Source organism: Cryptomeria japonica, chromosome 6, assembly GCF_030272615.1.
Source record: "Cryptomeria japonica chromosome 6, Sugi_1.0, whole genome shotgun sequence".
Classification (NCBI taxonomy): Eukaryota; Viridiplantae; Streptophyta; class Pinopsida; order Cupressales; family Cupressaceae; genus Cryptomeria; species Cryptomeria japonica.
Window position 1 is genome coordinate 128,919,930 of NC_081410.1, and position 16,502 is coordinate 128,936,431.

A 16,502-nucleotide genomic window follows, 5' to 3' on the forward strand; every position below is an offset into this window, starting at 1 on the left:
CTGAGAGAAACTTGATGAAAAATAACTATAAATATTTGGGCGAGCTTATATGCAAAAACTCATGCTTCTTGGTGGGTTTATGTACATAAATAAGCACAAATTAAGTGGTAAAGGGGCTTCCGGAAACAAGAGGGACAGAGAGGCAGTGGAAGTGAAAACTTCTGGTGTTGTGTCTGCTCCATCTTAGAATAGGAATGGCGAAGGTGCTGTAAGAGGAGCTGAGAAGGGTGTTGGAAGAAGTGGGGGTGTTTACATTCCCCCATTTAAACTGGCTCAAATGATGAAAGATGTGGAAGACAAGAGCAGTGTGGAATACCAGTGCATGACATGGGATGCCCTTCAAAAGAGTATCAATGGGTTAGTAAACAAGGTAAATGCATCTAACATCAAGAACATCATTCCAGAGTTGTTTGCAGAGAATCTCATCCGTGGGAGGGGTCTATTTTGTAGGTCTTGTATGAAATCCCAAATGGCATCCCCTAGATTTACAGATGTCTTTGTTGCATTGGTTGCTGTGGTAAATACAAAATTTCCTGAAGTTGGCAATCTTCTTTTGCGAAGAATTATTTTGCAGCTTAAGAGGGCATACAAATGCAATGACAAGCACATGTTGATAGCAGCAGCCAAATTCATAGCTCATTTAGTAAATCAACAAGTTGCACATGAGATCATTGCCTTTGAACTTCTCACCCTTTTACTAGAGAACCCCACAGATGATAGTGTAGAGGTTGTTGCTGGGTTCGTGAAAGAATGTGGTTCTTTGTTGCAAGACCTTTCACCCAAAGGTCTCTATGGGATTTTTGAAAGATTTAGAGGTATTCTCCGTGAGGGGGAAATTGACAAATGAGTATAGTTTTTAATTGAAGGCCTTTTTGCAATTCGCAAAGCTAAGTTTGAGGGTTATCCAGTTGTGCGTCTAGAATTGGACCTTGTAGAGCAAGAAGATCAGTTAACACATGAAGTTTTCCTAGAAGATGAACTTGATCAAGAAGCTGGTTTGGATGTTTTCAAGCCAGATCTTGATTTCTTAAAGCATGAGGCAACCTATGAAAAACTAAAGAAAGATATCCTTGGAGATGCTTCTTCAGATGAAGCAAAAGGGGAGAATGATTTAGGTGATGATTTAGATGATGATGATGATGATGAAGAGGAAGATTTGGAAGCACTAAGAATACAAAGATGAGACAGAGACAAACTTGGTCAATTTAAGACGTATAATTTATTTGACAATCATGTCAAGTGTTGATTTTGAGGAAGTTGGTCATAAGCTACTAAAGATCAAGCTTGAACCTAGTCAAGAGATGGAATTATGCATCATGCTATTAGAATGTTGCAGTCAAGAGAGAACATACCTTCGTTATTATGGTCTTCTTGGGCAAAGATTCTGTATGATCAATAAAATTTATCAAGAATTTTTTGATAAGTGTTTTGTACAACAGTATTCTATGATACATAGACTGGAAACAAATAAACTACGTAATGTTGCAAAGTTTCTTGCCCACTTACTTGACACAGATGCTCTTCCATGGCATTGTCTTGCTTATATATGTCTGACAGAGGAAGATACTACTTCCTCTTCCCATATTTTTATAAAGATTCTCTTTCAGGAGCTGGCAGAGAAGCTTGGTATATTGTTACTTAATGAAAGGTTGAATGATCCAACAATGTGGGAGTCTTTTGATTCAATTTTTCCAAAGGACAATCCCAAAAATTCATGGTTTGCTATCAATTTATTTACTTCTATTGGTCTTGGTGGTATCACTGAGAGTTTACGTGAGTATTTGAATAATATGCCAAGGCTTATAATGCAGCAACAAAAGTCTATTTCTAGGTCAGATGAATCTACCTCTAATGACGATTCTTCTAGTTCATCAGGTTCGTCAGATTCTGAGAGTGAAATTGACAGTGAGAGCAGTAAGGAGTCACCAAGAAAGAAAAATAATTCAAAGCATGACAATGAGTATGAAAAAACAAGAAGAAAGAAAAGGGTGAGGGCATCTGACTTGGAGGATGAGAGTGACAGTGAAAAAATCAGAAGGAAAAAGAAAAGGAATTGCACTTTAGAAGGCCTAAGAGAAAGAACATTCATTGACATTTCTTGAGAATTTCAAAGGGGAAAATAACAGTGATGGAGGATTGATATGTGATAATCATTGAAAATCATATCAATAAGGGTCAAAGCACATAGCAATGATGCCTAAGGACAGTAAATAGTAAATAGCTCTGTCCACAATAGCCAAAAGAAAGCATACAAGGCAAAACATGATTCCAGCCTTCCAAAATAGAGAACAACATTATTTTCACAGTTGTAGTAGTAGTTAACTTGGCAATCATTATCAATAAATACAGTCTCCGTACAATCTCAATGCATGGAAAATAAAGTATCATACAATTGCAACATCAACATCTAAGATAATGGACAACATGAAGGGTAAAACAAGGCACGTATATTCACTCATATGATTGTTATAGTGTTATTGTAATAAGGTGTTCATAGTATTATCAAAAGAGAAATTATAGGTCCAAAATTAGAGACCAATCTTAAGACACCCCTGTCTAATAAGGGAGTAAATCAATAGCTGAAATGAATCAATAAGAGGCCACAAAATAAGAAGGTATAAATAAAAGGGCTTATTTATAAGGAGAAAAGAAGCTGAAGAGGGGAAAATAGATTAGAAGGTTAAATGATCAAAACATATAAATGCTAAAATAGCATGAAAAGACCATTTTACCTTGCCATTTTACCTTCTCCTTCAGATTGAGCTTGATGAAGTGAAGGCGCCCCTTGATAATGCTCCACTTGATGTGCTCCTTTGATTGCTGGATGTGGATGGCTCTCCAATGATGTGCACAACATGAAATGGATTTCAGGAGGATGATAAGGATGAAAATGATGAAGCTGCCAAGATGATTTCCTGGGCTCAAAAGGGCAGCATAAGCTTACTGGATTTTGAGATGTTTTAAATGAAGGGATGGAGACCTTTTATTTATAGGAAGAGGAGAGAAAAACGGATGGCTAGGATGGATTCGAGATGAAGGGCTAAGCTTTACTTGTGAGCTCACACAAGCTCCAAGAGAGGGTGCGGAGACCAAGAAATATGCCTTAAAGGCATTTTGTATCTCCACACTCCACAAGGTGCATTGGAGGAATTAAATTTTTTCCAAAAAAGGATATCACGGGGATTGGAGGAATAAAAAAAAGAATTAAAAATTCCTTGGGAGATGGGATGCTTGGAGGAATGTGAGATTTCGAAAATCTTACATTCACCTAGGAAAAGAGTATTTACAAGCATGAAGTTGACTTTGTGGCTAATCATGACGATTAGCCATTAACGATTCATTAGGAGGGGGATTGGAGGAAATGTTAGGTGGGATTAGGATTAGATTAGGAGAGAGAATGAGTGGAGGGAATAAAAAATTAGAAGAATAATGTCAAGTGAGTTTAGGGAGTTTCTAGAAGAATTTATTAGGTTAATGATGAATTAAGAAGATGATTTGTAGGAATCATGTAGGTTAACTAATTAATTGAAATTAATTAGCTAAGAGGAAGATTTGTGAGGATTTGATTTTTTAGAAGAATAAAGAAAGGGATTGATTTATTAAATAAATCAATCACATGCTATAGTGACAATATTAATTATATTTAATTAATATTGAGGAGAATTTGAATTAACATAATTAATTAATTAATTATGTGAGGCATTAAAAATAATTAAAATAATTATTTTTAAGTGTCTACATTTTGCCCCTCTTTGAAGCGAGGTGTGATGACACATTGATTCAAAGAATAATCTTGTTTTGATGTTTATATTGGTTTGATAGGATGCCCTGGCTCTTGATTGATAGATTACAGTATGGTGATGCCCCCTTGGGAAATCAATTGAGGTAATTGATCTTTGGAGTTTTGTGAGATTGATTTCCCAATAGATTTGATTCGATTCGATTGATAAGATCTAGATTAAGTCTGGTTTCAGGAAGGATTCATCATGTATAAGACATGATCAATCACAACATCTGGTTTCAGCAAGGATTCATCCTATATAAGACATGATCGATCACAATGTCTGGTTTCAAGAAGGATTCATCATGTATAAGACAAACATGATCAAAGCGTTTGGTTTCAGGAAGGATTCATCCTATATAAGACATGATCGATCACAATGTCTGGTTTCGGGAAGGATTCATCCTGTATAAGACATGATCAGAGCGTCTGGTTTCAGGAAGGATACATCCTGTATAAGACATGATTGATCACAATGTCTAGTTTTAGGAAGGATTCATCCTATATAAGACATGATCAATCACAACGTCTAGTTTCAAGAAGGATTCATCCTGTATAAGACATGATCAGAGCATTTGGTTTCAGGAAGGATACATCCTGTATAAGACATGATCAATCACAACGTCTAGTTTCAGGAAGGATTCATCCTGTATAAGATATGATCAATCACAACGTCTGGTTTCAGGAAGGATTCATCCTGTATAAGACATGAATCAAAATCCGAATTGATTATGTGAGGAAAAATAGAGCAAGAAAAATTAGGGTGGAAGGGATAAATGAGGAAGATATATGAAGTAGTCGTGAGGTATTTGGAAAGAAGAATAAGCGATGCGAGACTACGGAGGAAAATGGGGGCAATTGAGAACTCCATGGGATTATTGAGTTTAGGATTTGATGGAATGATGGTGAGATTTTGTGCAAAACAAATGTGGAGAGCCAACCTAGTTTGATGTTGCCCTGAGTGACTTGCACCACTGATTATAGAAATTAGGATGCCATGAGAAACCTAAGGCGTGGACTGACTCTGTAGACAAACGGGAATTTCTTGCACACAACAATGCAAGTGTTAAGAAACACTAACACAAAATTGTGGGTTCGTGCAAGGAAACCCTCAAACACACCGATACCTCTTGTACACGAGAAGGTAAGTGTTGGTAAACACTAGTACCAGGTCACTGGTTTATACAAGAAGAATCCAAAACATTCCATACTATGAATTATGCCCCAGTATGCGCCTATCATAATGTACCTGGATATGAAAGAATCTAGGTAGTTGTAAATAGTGGCAGTTGTAGGGCAAAGATGCAAGTCTATATGAAAAGATCTAACAAAATCTAACAAGTCTCTTCCTTGCGACCAAATGATACCTCTTGCCAAGAGTAGAACTAGGATGGACTTGGGATTGTTGCTCAAGACTTCTTGAAGCTTACACAGAGGCATAAAAGCTCAGTTTCAATGGGACATTCCCTATTCATGACTCAGGTGAAGACTCATCATCATACACATGTTTTATTGGGAGGTAGGAAAGAAGGAATGTTGCTCATGGGTGGGCTAGATGGCAGATGATTTGTAGTATCGACATGATAGATAGTGGATCCGGTTATTTACCTTGGCGCTTGCACAAAGGTTTTCACCAAGATACTTGTCCATAGCGCCACCAAGTAGTTTTCACTAATGGACGAATTGTTTTTCTTTCTTTTTCTTTTTTTTTTAATAAATTTTTTTTTTTGACAATTTAAGACTTTCTGAGGACTAAGCATAAAATCTTTTGAGGTGCATGATATTCATTGGATCATCCAAAGGACCGCCTTCAGGAGTAGCCAACTGATAAGCTCCTGATCTATATTTCACTGTGATTACATATGGTCCAAGCCAATTAGGCTCGAACTTGCCTTTCTTTTCTCTTTCTTGTAGATTTTTTTGATTCTCCATGAGGACAAGATCACCAACTTGGAATTCTCGGGTTATGACTTTTTTATGATAACTCATGCGTAGATGGTTTTGATATACCCGGAGATGATTCAAGGCCTTGAGGTGCCTTTCATCTAACAATTATAGCTCTTGTAAATGGGCAATTCTGTATTCTTCCTTTGGTAGGATGTTTTGCAGCGATACCCTTAGAGAGGGGATCTCGATCTCAAGGGGAAGGATGGCTTCACAACCAAATACTAGGGAATAAGGAGTGGCACCTATGGGGGTGCGGATGGAGGTGCGGTAGGCCCACAATGCAGGATGGATTTGGAGGTGCCAATCATGGCCCGCTTCATTGACTGTCTTTTTGAGGATTTTTATTAGGGTTTTATTAGAAGCCTCAGCTTGGCCATTGCCTTGGAGGTAATATGGAGTGGAGAAGCGGTGTTGGATGTTGAATTTTTGGCAGAGTTCTTTGACATCCTGGTTTTTAAATTGTTTACCATTATCTGTGATGATAGCTTTTGGGATGCCATATCGACAGATTAGGTAGTTCAGGATGAATTTGGATATTTGCTTGCTGGTGGTGAGAGCAAGAGGGATAGCCTCTACCCACTTGGTGAAGTATTCGGTGGCGGTGATAATGAATTTATGTCCGTTGGAAGATGAAGGGTGGATTTTCCCAATGAGATCGAGCCCCCACTATGAGAAGGGCCATGGTGTAATGAATGGCTGCAATTCTTGTGGTGGTGCATGAATCTTGTCGCCATGCTGCTGGCAAGGGATACATTTCTTCACATAGTTGTATGCATCTTCTTCCATTTTAGGCCAATAGTATCCTATTCTCAAAAGCTTTTTAGCCAATGTGAGTCCACTTGAGTGTGCCCCACAGATACCCTCATGTACTTCACGTAATGCCCATTCTGCTTCTTGTTTATCTAAACACCTTAGGAGGGAACCATCAAAATGTCTTCTGAACAAGGTGTTCGCAAGGATGGTGTAACGGGAACATCGACGGATGAAGGTTTGTTGTTGGGTTTTGGTGAGGTGTGGGGGAATGGTGTTGTCTTTGAGGAAAGCAAAGGTTTCTTGGTACCAAGGGGACTCGGGACCAACAAGAACACACACCATTTCAGACTTTGGTAGGTCATATGCCAGTATAAACAATTGCTCAACCAAGAACTCGCACTTCTGACTGTGTGTTGGCATTTGAAGGAGGGAGCCAATGGTGGCCATTGCATCTGCAACCCTATTGTTTGTTCATGGGATTTGATCAAACTTGATTGCTATGAAACGTTGCTTAAGATCTTCAACCATGGTATGGTAGGGAAGGAGTTAATCATCTTTTGTCTGGTATTCATCATTGACTTGTTTTATGACAAGCTGGGAATCACCATAGACTTGAAATTCCTTTATTTTCCAGTGGATAGCCAAGCGTAAACCTATGATGAGGGCCTCATATTCTGCTATGTTATTGGTACATGTAAAGGATATCTTGTATGATTTTGGGATGCCATCTCCTTGAGGTGTGACCAATAATAGTCCTGCCCCCGATCCATTTTGAGTGTAGGAGCCATCAAAATACAATTGCCATGTGGAGGATGTGGTAACAGTCATAATGAACTCATATGGTAATTTTGTGAGAAGAGGATGGTCACTTGGAAGTGGAGCTTCAGCCAACTAATCTGCAATGACTTGTCCCTTGATTTCTTTTATGTCCACATATTCAATGTCGAACTCACTTAAGAGCATGACCCATTTAGCCGTTCGACCAGTGAGAGCAACTTTGGACAAGAGATATTTAAGTGGATCGATTTTAGCAATTAGTTTTGTTTTGTTGTTTAGCATATAGTGTTGGAGTTTTTGTGTGCTAAACGCCAATGCCAAGCATGCTCTTTCAATGGGTGTATAATTGAGTTCATACCCTACTAGTGTACGACTGATGTAGTAAATGACATGTTCTTTCCCTTGATCATCTGTCTGTGCCAATAATGCCCCCAATGCCATTGTAGTAGCTCATATATACAAAATAAGGGGTTTTCCAGGAGCAGGAGGCATCAATACTGGAGGTGATGCTAGATATTCTTTTAGTTTCTCAAAAGCCTTTTGGCATAAGCAGTCCCATTTGAATTTTGTGTCCTTGCGCAGGATGTGTGCAAATGGATGGAACTTATCTGCTAGTTGTGAAATGAAACATCTGACAGACTAGAGTTTTCCCTAGAGATTGCACAATTGTCTGAGAGTTTTTGGTGGAGGCATTTCCATGATAGCTTTTACTTTTGCAGGATTGACCTCGATGCCTTTGCGGGAAACAATGAATCCTAATAGTTTTCCCGATGTGACTCCAAACACACACTTTTTTGGATTCAGCCATAGTTTGTATTTTTCTAATCTTTCAAAGATCTGCTTTAGAATGGGAATGTGTTCTTGTCTTGTCTTAGATTTTCCTAGCAGATCATCCACATAGTCCTCCATAATTTTTTGTAAGAGGTCATGAAAAATTATTGTCATTGCACGTTGATATGTAGCTCCAACATTTTTGAGACCAAAAGGCATGACCCGATAACAGAAAGTCCCCCATGGTGTTGTGAATTCAGTTTTATGCTGATCCTCATCTGCAATTGTGATTTGGTTGTATCCAGAGAATCCATCCATAAGTGACAACATCTCATGTCCTACTATAATGTCCACAATCATATCTATGTTTGGGAGTGGGAAATCATCTTTAGGATAAGCTATATTTAAACCTCGGAAATCTGTGCAGATGCGGATGCCCCCAGCAGGTTTGCCGACAGGTACAATGTTGGAGACCCATTCAACATAATCTATTGGTTTGATAAATTCTATGTCTAACATCTTTTGGAGTTCCGCCTTGACCATGAGTGCAACATGTGGGTGCATTCTACGCAATTTTTGTTTTACAAGTTTTGCATCTGGGTGGACGGCGAGATTGTGAACCACTAGGACCATGCAAAATTGATTTTTACCTCTATAAGGAAGTTGATGAAGTCTTGTTTCTATATTTCTGTGAGGGATTTGGCAATGAGCACATTTTTCGGAATGACTTCGGTGCCCATGTTGATGTTGTTTGTTTCTTCTATCAGCAAATTTGATTTGTCCTGTGGAAGATAACCAATGGTAGGGAGGTCAAATCCCTCATCGTTAAGTGCCTTTTCCAGGTTTTCACTTTCGGATACGCCCTTTTTTTTAATTTTTTGCTCATTTAAAGGTGCGTCAGTGAGGTTTTCACCTAGGGAATCATGTCTTTTCCTTTTATTATCTTTTTTGTGGCTAAGGGAATTGACCTGACTACCAAAGTATCCCTTTTCATGTAGTTTAATACCCTCGATTCTGTTACAATCTTCCAGGTTTGGCACCATCAGGAGAGCACTAAGAACATTATCGTCGGTGTAGATATCTAGAGTGGGTCTGTCTTGTTGGCCCCAGTCAATGAGTTTAGGATGGACAAGATGTTACTACTTATCAAATTGCCATTAGTTTCATATCCAAAGTCATACTATATATTCTAGTCGGTTAGTATTACCGAATCATGCAGTCGGTACACATAGAGAAGTCGGTATGAATAGTCTAGTCGGTTACAGAAGAAAGAAGTCACAGAATGCAGTATTCACCGAGCTGTTTACCGAGTAAAGTTTCATCGCTACCGACTGGTAAAGTTAAATCACCGAGTTGATATTCACCGAGTGAAACGTTTTACCAGATACATTGAACCTGGACATGCACATGAAAATGTGTTACAAGATCGAGGCACATCTAACCATTTTTGCATTGGAAATTGCATTAGGAGATTGTGTATGATTACAAGGTCAATCTAACCAATGAGATATTTTGTTTAGTTATTCATTCGAAGAATCTTTTTATAAGATCGAAGCAATGAATTAAATCACTGATGTAAGAGATCTATTTATACAGCATGATTCTAGGGTTAGAAAGAGGGAATGTGTGTGTGTATGCATGAAGGAAGACTATTACAGAGACACAGAGAGGTCACCGAGAAGGTTATCAGTGAACAGTCGAAGAATAGAGTAAACAAAAGGGTTTACCGAGTTTCATTATGGGTTACCAAGGTATGGTACAAGCTAGGTAATCTTATTCAGAGCACATAGAATCTGCTTTAGCATTTCAGATGTAAAGTTGCAGATATTTGTAATAATTTTATTGTAATATTTTGAAGTTGTAAGAGAAACCTTTAACATGGTAAAAGACTCTAACCAAGTCTATAAATTGTAATTCCTTTAACCAGGTGCTACACTTATATAGTGTTGTAAAATCCTTTAGTAAGGTAGATCTAACTGATCTTGATACTCCTAACAGGGTAAGCTATCAGAAATAGCTAAATGTAGCTCTAACCAAGCAATCTTTATTATTGCAGTAGTGAAGTTGTGGGTGCCATCCGCATAGTAGTTTTTCTCTCTAACCAAGAGTTTCTGCGTGACCAAAATATATGTGTTATGGAGTGAATCATGTATGATTGTTATCTGTTGATTTTAGTTTTATTTTATGTTACTACACTATTCTATTTATGCATAACAGTAAGGTTATTATCGAAGAAAAGTTTTGGAGTACTAATTCACCCCTCCCCTCTCAGTACATCAGCTTTCCATAGTGGGCCTAACAATTGGTATCAGAGCTTGAATCTTGGAAAAGGGTTTAATTACCTAAAGAGAAAGATCTTAGCAATGGAAGGCTACAAACAATCTCAGAGGATTGTGCATCTTCAAGAAGAGATGGATAATGCAAATCAAGTGATTGCAGACATGCAGAGGCAAATGCAAAAATCTCTGAAAGTAAGGAGAAGATTATCTGATGACTTGCAGGATTCTCAAGAGCTAGTGGAACAAATCGAGACATCATCTGAGAATAGTATATCTGAAGAGACTGAAGAAATGATTGGAATGTTGAAAGAAAACAACAAAGCATTGGCTGATCAACTGAAAGCAATGAAAAGAGAACATGAACATTTCAGTACACAGATGACTGAAAATCTAGATGCATTAAGGATAGCTAACGTTAAAGCAAGAGATCTACAAAGAGAGAAACAACAACTTGAAGCTCTAGTATCTAATAAGGATGATGAAATCATAAGGTTAAGTGGTATTCAACAAAATATGACAGATCAACTAAGTTATGCACATCATGAAGCAATTCTGAAGAATGATGAAAATCAATCATTGAAACTTGAAGTATCAAGGTTGACTGGTGAACTTGAAACTGAGAAGAAATCCAAAGAATCATTGGAGAAAAGTTATGAGGTATCAAAGATGGTGGATGAGCAACTGCATACAAGAAGACTCTACAAAGATGGAGGACTCGGTTACAAAGGAAAAGAATAAACTGAGAAAGGAATTCATACTACTGAGAGAGGATAATCATCAAAACAAGCTGGAAAAAAGAATAACATCAAAAGGAAGAAGCCTATTTGCTACTACTGTGGAAATCAAGGTCATACTGCCAACATATGCCAGATCAGAAAAGGGAAGCAATCGAATATCTCTAAGTCCAATGGATATTGTTATAATTGCAATAAATATGGTCACACACCTAATCAATGTAGGACAAAGTCTGTTAACAACTATCAGAAGGCAAAATTCAAGGGGTTTTGTAAAAACTGCAATAGATATGGACATAGTACCAAGAAGTGCTGGTTTAAGCAAAAGAACTACATGAAGTATCCACACCTAGCAAACACTGGAGGTTACCGAACTCACACAGATCCTTACCGACAATATACAGCAGTACCATGGGATTATAATACAAGGATATGGTGCGAATGTTGTGGAAGATATGGACATATAAGTGCCAACTATTTTATAAGGTTTGGAATGAACAATTGGAGATCATGGAGAAATCTTGGTATGGCATGTTTTCATTGTCACAAAGCTGGACATTTAGCTGAAGATTGCAGAGATCAACCGAGAAGAGACACTGAAGAGATAAAAGAAAAATTCAAGATGATTTGGAAAAAGAAAGAAATTATGTCTAATGAAGAAAGCACCTTACCTACCGAGTTAGGTGCACCTATTTCAAATTAGTCAAGGAAAGGTATGAAGGGATTGCATTCTTTAAAAGGTTAAATCATAATAGTTCCTATTCTATTATGTACAGAATTCAGAATCTGCATAGTTAAGATGCAATTAGTCAGTTTATATACTATACAGGAAACCTGTCAAGTCAGTGTATACAGGAAACCTGTCAAGTCGGTTAATAAAGAAAAGTTGGGTACTCGGTGAAAACAAAAAAAAGAGTAAATCGGTAAAAGGTGAACCGAGTGCATTTAATATCTTGACCTGACTTGCATGAAGCCCGATGAGGTATTTTGAGTACTTAAAAGTGTTTTCGTGGTCATTTTCATTCACCCAAGTTTTCGAGAAGTAGAGTAGAGTGAATCAAAGCGATCAAACTTCATTCAGAGGGAATTTTGAGGTACTTGCATCAATCTATTCACACTGTTAAGCTGGTTTCTGATCTAGTCAAATTGCTATTGTCTACCGAGTGTGAAGCTTCAGTCATTTGTAAACTCTAAGGATAACTTGTTGAATCTTACCCAAAATCTACCATGGCGCCCAAGATCCAAGACCCTGTAGTTGTCCAAAATGTGGAGAAGCCCTCGCTGAAATATTCTCTAACTCCTAAAGTTGCCTCAGAACTGGATGATAAAATTGCATTTTCACTCATCCTAGATCGAGTCTTGTTAGTGGAAGATGTCAGATTCTTTACCAAATGCTGTGTTGAGGAACTCGGTCATGTGGAGATTAGTGACACATATGATGAACTATGCACTGATGGAAAACTCGATAGCAAATTTGAGCATATCAAAATCAAGGGATTAACTGAAGCCCTAGTCTATCCTTGTGTGTTCAAACCCCAATGGGTTAAGTTTGTATTGAGTAGAGTACATGATGATTTCATGTGGCTAAGGGAGCAACCATTCAAGATCATGAAGGAAGTCATTCACCTGATCAACGGATATCCCATCTACGATCATGCTCGTGCACAAAAAATGATATCACAAAAGGAGCTAATCAGTCTAACTAGAGTAGAATCTAATTACCAAGGACTGAAATTGAATAATGTCACTGATGCTAAACTAAAATTTGCAATCAGAGTTATTGGTTACTATTTCTTCCAATTTGCAAGGGAAAATAGTGTACCATGTGCTGCAGTGGACCTGGCCTACAAAATAGTGAAGAAGGGAATGAAAGTAGACTTATGTGAAGTACTACTAAAGAACTTGTTTGAGAACTTGAACACAATAAGGAAGCCAAAGAAGAACAACTCGGCAAACACACTAAAGTTTGGTTCACTACTTGTATGTATGTTTTTCTATTTTGAGAAGTTCTTTCCCTCAGTCAGTAAAGTAGTATGGGAGCTACACCGACCTATCACCCATCAGATCAATAACTATATCAAGAAGTTAGGAGATAACTTTAATGATATCATGGATGATTACTTCAGCAAATTCCAAGAGAAAATGCACAACAGGTACAGGATCCCACCATAGCTGGTCGAAAAATACAAGGACAATATATGTTTTGAAGTTGACACTGATTATTGCTATGTAAATGTTGTCGAACCAAGGACTCAATCGTTGCAACCAATGGGTTATGAGATTGATTATGATATTACACATCAACAAATTGATGCCTATCTATCATTGCCAAGGCATGCAACTAAACTAAGGTATGGAACCTATGAAGAGGTTAAGGAGAAAGTAAAAATGAGCATTGTAGTTCCTAAGGCTACAAGAAAAGCTACAGAGATGATAAAGGATTTATCTGATAAATTTAGAGAAGTATCCTCCTCTACACCTGTCAAAGGTAATCTTGCCATTACCGAAGAGGAATTAGAAGCACAGGAGGCTGCAATAACATTGAGTACAAAGTTGCCAAAGGGTAAAGTTCTGAAAAGAAAGAAACAAGACATCACAAAGGCCTTACCGACTCCACCAAAAAAGAGACCCAACACCAGAGCATCAGCTCCATCACCGAGTAAGAAAAAAAAGACTATTGCCACTCCTAAGGTAACCAAAACTTATAAGCAATCCACTCAGAGACTCATTTTGGCAAAAGAGTCGAGTGATACAGAGTCTGATGATGCAAACAAATTCCAGATTGTGAAAAGAAAAAAGGTAAACATTTACATTGTTTAAATTATTTGTGCCAATCTTAAAGAATATGATGGATTTGCAGGATTCAGATATGTTAAGTATGAGACTAGGAATAATGATGAGAAATGACAGATTGAAGAAGTTGTCATCTGTACACTTCTGAAGTTTTGGTTAGCACCATTAGAACTAGCAAAGTCACTTCCGAGTGAACTCTACTCACACATTGATAACAGATGGAAATATGCAATGGATTCAGAGAGACAAATAAGAGAAAGAAGTCTAGTCCATCTATTTCCTGACATGTCCATAGCTAAAATCAAGGAGCATCTGACCACATACAATTCTAAATTTCTTATGAAACAGAGAGCCTTAAAATTGATGAATGGGCTATATATTGATGTGGAGAATGAGACTAAAGCCAAGTGGCAGGAGATATTCAAACAAAAGGATGTCGGTGAACAATCTCAAATTGAAATTGTTGATGTCACCGAGCAAGATCCAGATGTCACCGAGCAAGGTCCAGACCCGGTTGACACTATACAAATAGATGAAGATGTAATGGATGAAGCAACACCGAAGCAGGAAATGATTGAAGGCACCACTTATGCAAAAATTGTCTCTAGTGAATTTGTCTTAGAACAAGTTCAGCCTTATCCACCGATGAAGCCACCAGTCTCAACCGAAGCTCCCAAGGACACCGAGCAAGCTACCGATGGCAAAAAATTGAAGCTGCAGGAGATACAAGTAACAAATCTGATGTTGCAGGTGATACAACCAAAGATCAGAAGTCTCAAGCACAGACAAGCACTGCAACTATTACAACTGAGACCCCTAGCACCGAGCCACCCAAAGACACTGCAACGGCCACAGGAACAGACCAAAGTGTTGCATCTACTGAGCAACCTACCGAGGGTCAGCAAGCCTCACAAGCACTTATCTTAGTGCCACAGACCAAAGGAAAAGAAAAGAAGGTGAGAAAGCATGGTTTTAAATTTGACTTATCTAAACTGATTGTGTTGCCCAATGTAGACATTTCCAAACTGAAAGGGAAAGCACTCACTGAATTCAGTGAACTATGCAAAGAAAAGGTCGAACAGGAGAAGCAATTGGCCATACAGAAAAAGAATAAAGTACTTCAGAAGGTTAGGACACTCTAACAAAAATGCTACCATCAGCAACAGTGTCAATCGATGCAGCCATCCATATTCAGTTGGATGAACTCCTTAATCAGATTGAAACATTTGGAGTTGATGCATCTGAGTACTTAAGCAAGCTCAAGGATAAAGAGCTTACAGCAAAAATGATAGATGAAGTACAAAAATCAATTGCTATTGGTAAGGTAAAACTTGTCAAATTCATTGTTGAGTTGTCCCCTCAACTCAAGCACATTCTTTATTTATTCCAGAAATTGTGTACATTTTCTTTATTTATTAAACATATCAAAAATAAAACTGATGCAATTGAGAAAGAGATCACCGATCTCTCATCTAAGTTGACCACTGAGCCTAATTCAGTTCAGAATTTTTACAAAAAGCTACAACAGCTCATGGCTCAACAGTTAGAACTGAGGAATGAAGAGCATAAAATTAGGATGGATATAATGACCCTTCAAACATTATTCCTTCCTCATCTCTCATCAGTACAGGAATAGATCAACCAAGCTACACGCTTATCAACTACACAAGAGGGAAGCACTCTTGATGGCTTGATATCACTATTATCTGATATTCAAGCACAAAACTCATTAATGGAAAGTGTCAAGGACTCACTCTCAGTCACCCTCACCGATGCCCGAACCAAGTACAAGACTATTTTTGATCAGTTACCACCTCCAGATGGAAATTAAGTTTTTAATGTTTGTCAAAAGGGGGGAGTAATATTATGATACTACAAAGAGGAAAGCCTAGCAAAGGGGGAGTAATTCTACACTTGGAGAGTAATACAGTTTTGTTAACACAATTTTGAGTATTGTATACAAGGGGAGTATACCAAGAAGAATATACAGAGCATTCAGAGCACACAAGTACAAAACAAAATTGAACATGCAAAATTCAGAGTTATATACAGAATAATGATAAGGGGATTATATCTGCATATACTATTTTTTTGAATATTGTATATATTGTCAAGTATAGTCATTTTGCAAGTATATAGTTTTTGAGTTATGACTTTGTAAGTAGTTTTTGTCAAACATCTCAACTAATGTCAAAAGGGGAGATTATTACTACTTATCAAATTGCCATTAGTTTCATATCCAAAGTCATACTATATATTCTAGTCGGTTAGTATTACCAAATCATGCAGTCGGTACACACAGAGAATTCGGTATGAACAGTCTAGTCGGTTACAGAAGAAAGCAGTCACAGAACGTAGTATTCACCGAGTTGTTTACCGAGTAAAGTTTCATGGCTACCGAGTGGTAAAGTTAACTCACCGAGTTGATATTCACCAAGTGAAACGTTTTACTTGATACATTAAACCTGAACATGCACATGAAAATGTGTTACAAGATCGGGGCACATCTAACCGTTTTTGCATTGGAAATTGCATTAGGAGATTGTGTATGATTACAAGGTCAATCTAACCAATGAGATATTTTGTTTAGTTATTCATTCAAAGAATCTTTTTATAAGATCAAAGCATTGAATTAAATCACCGCTGTAAAAGATCTATTTATACAAC

The 16,502-nt window shown here is 37.7% G+C and overlaps 1 pseudogene; it reads left to right on the forward strand.

The window, feature by feature from the left end:
* Positions 1 to 235: 235 nt before the first annotated feature.
* Positions 236 to 2,102, forward strand: LOC131876530 (uncharacterized; annotated as a pseudogene).
* Positions 2,103 to 16,502: the final 14,400 nt, after the last annotated feature.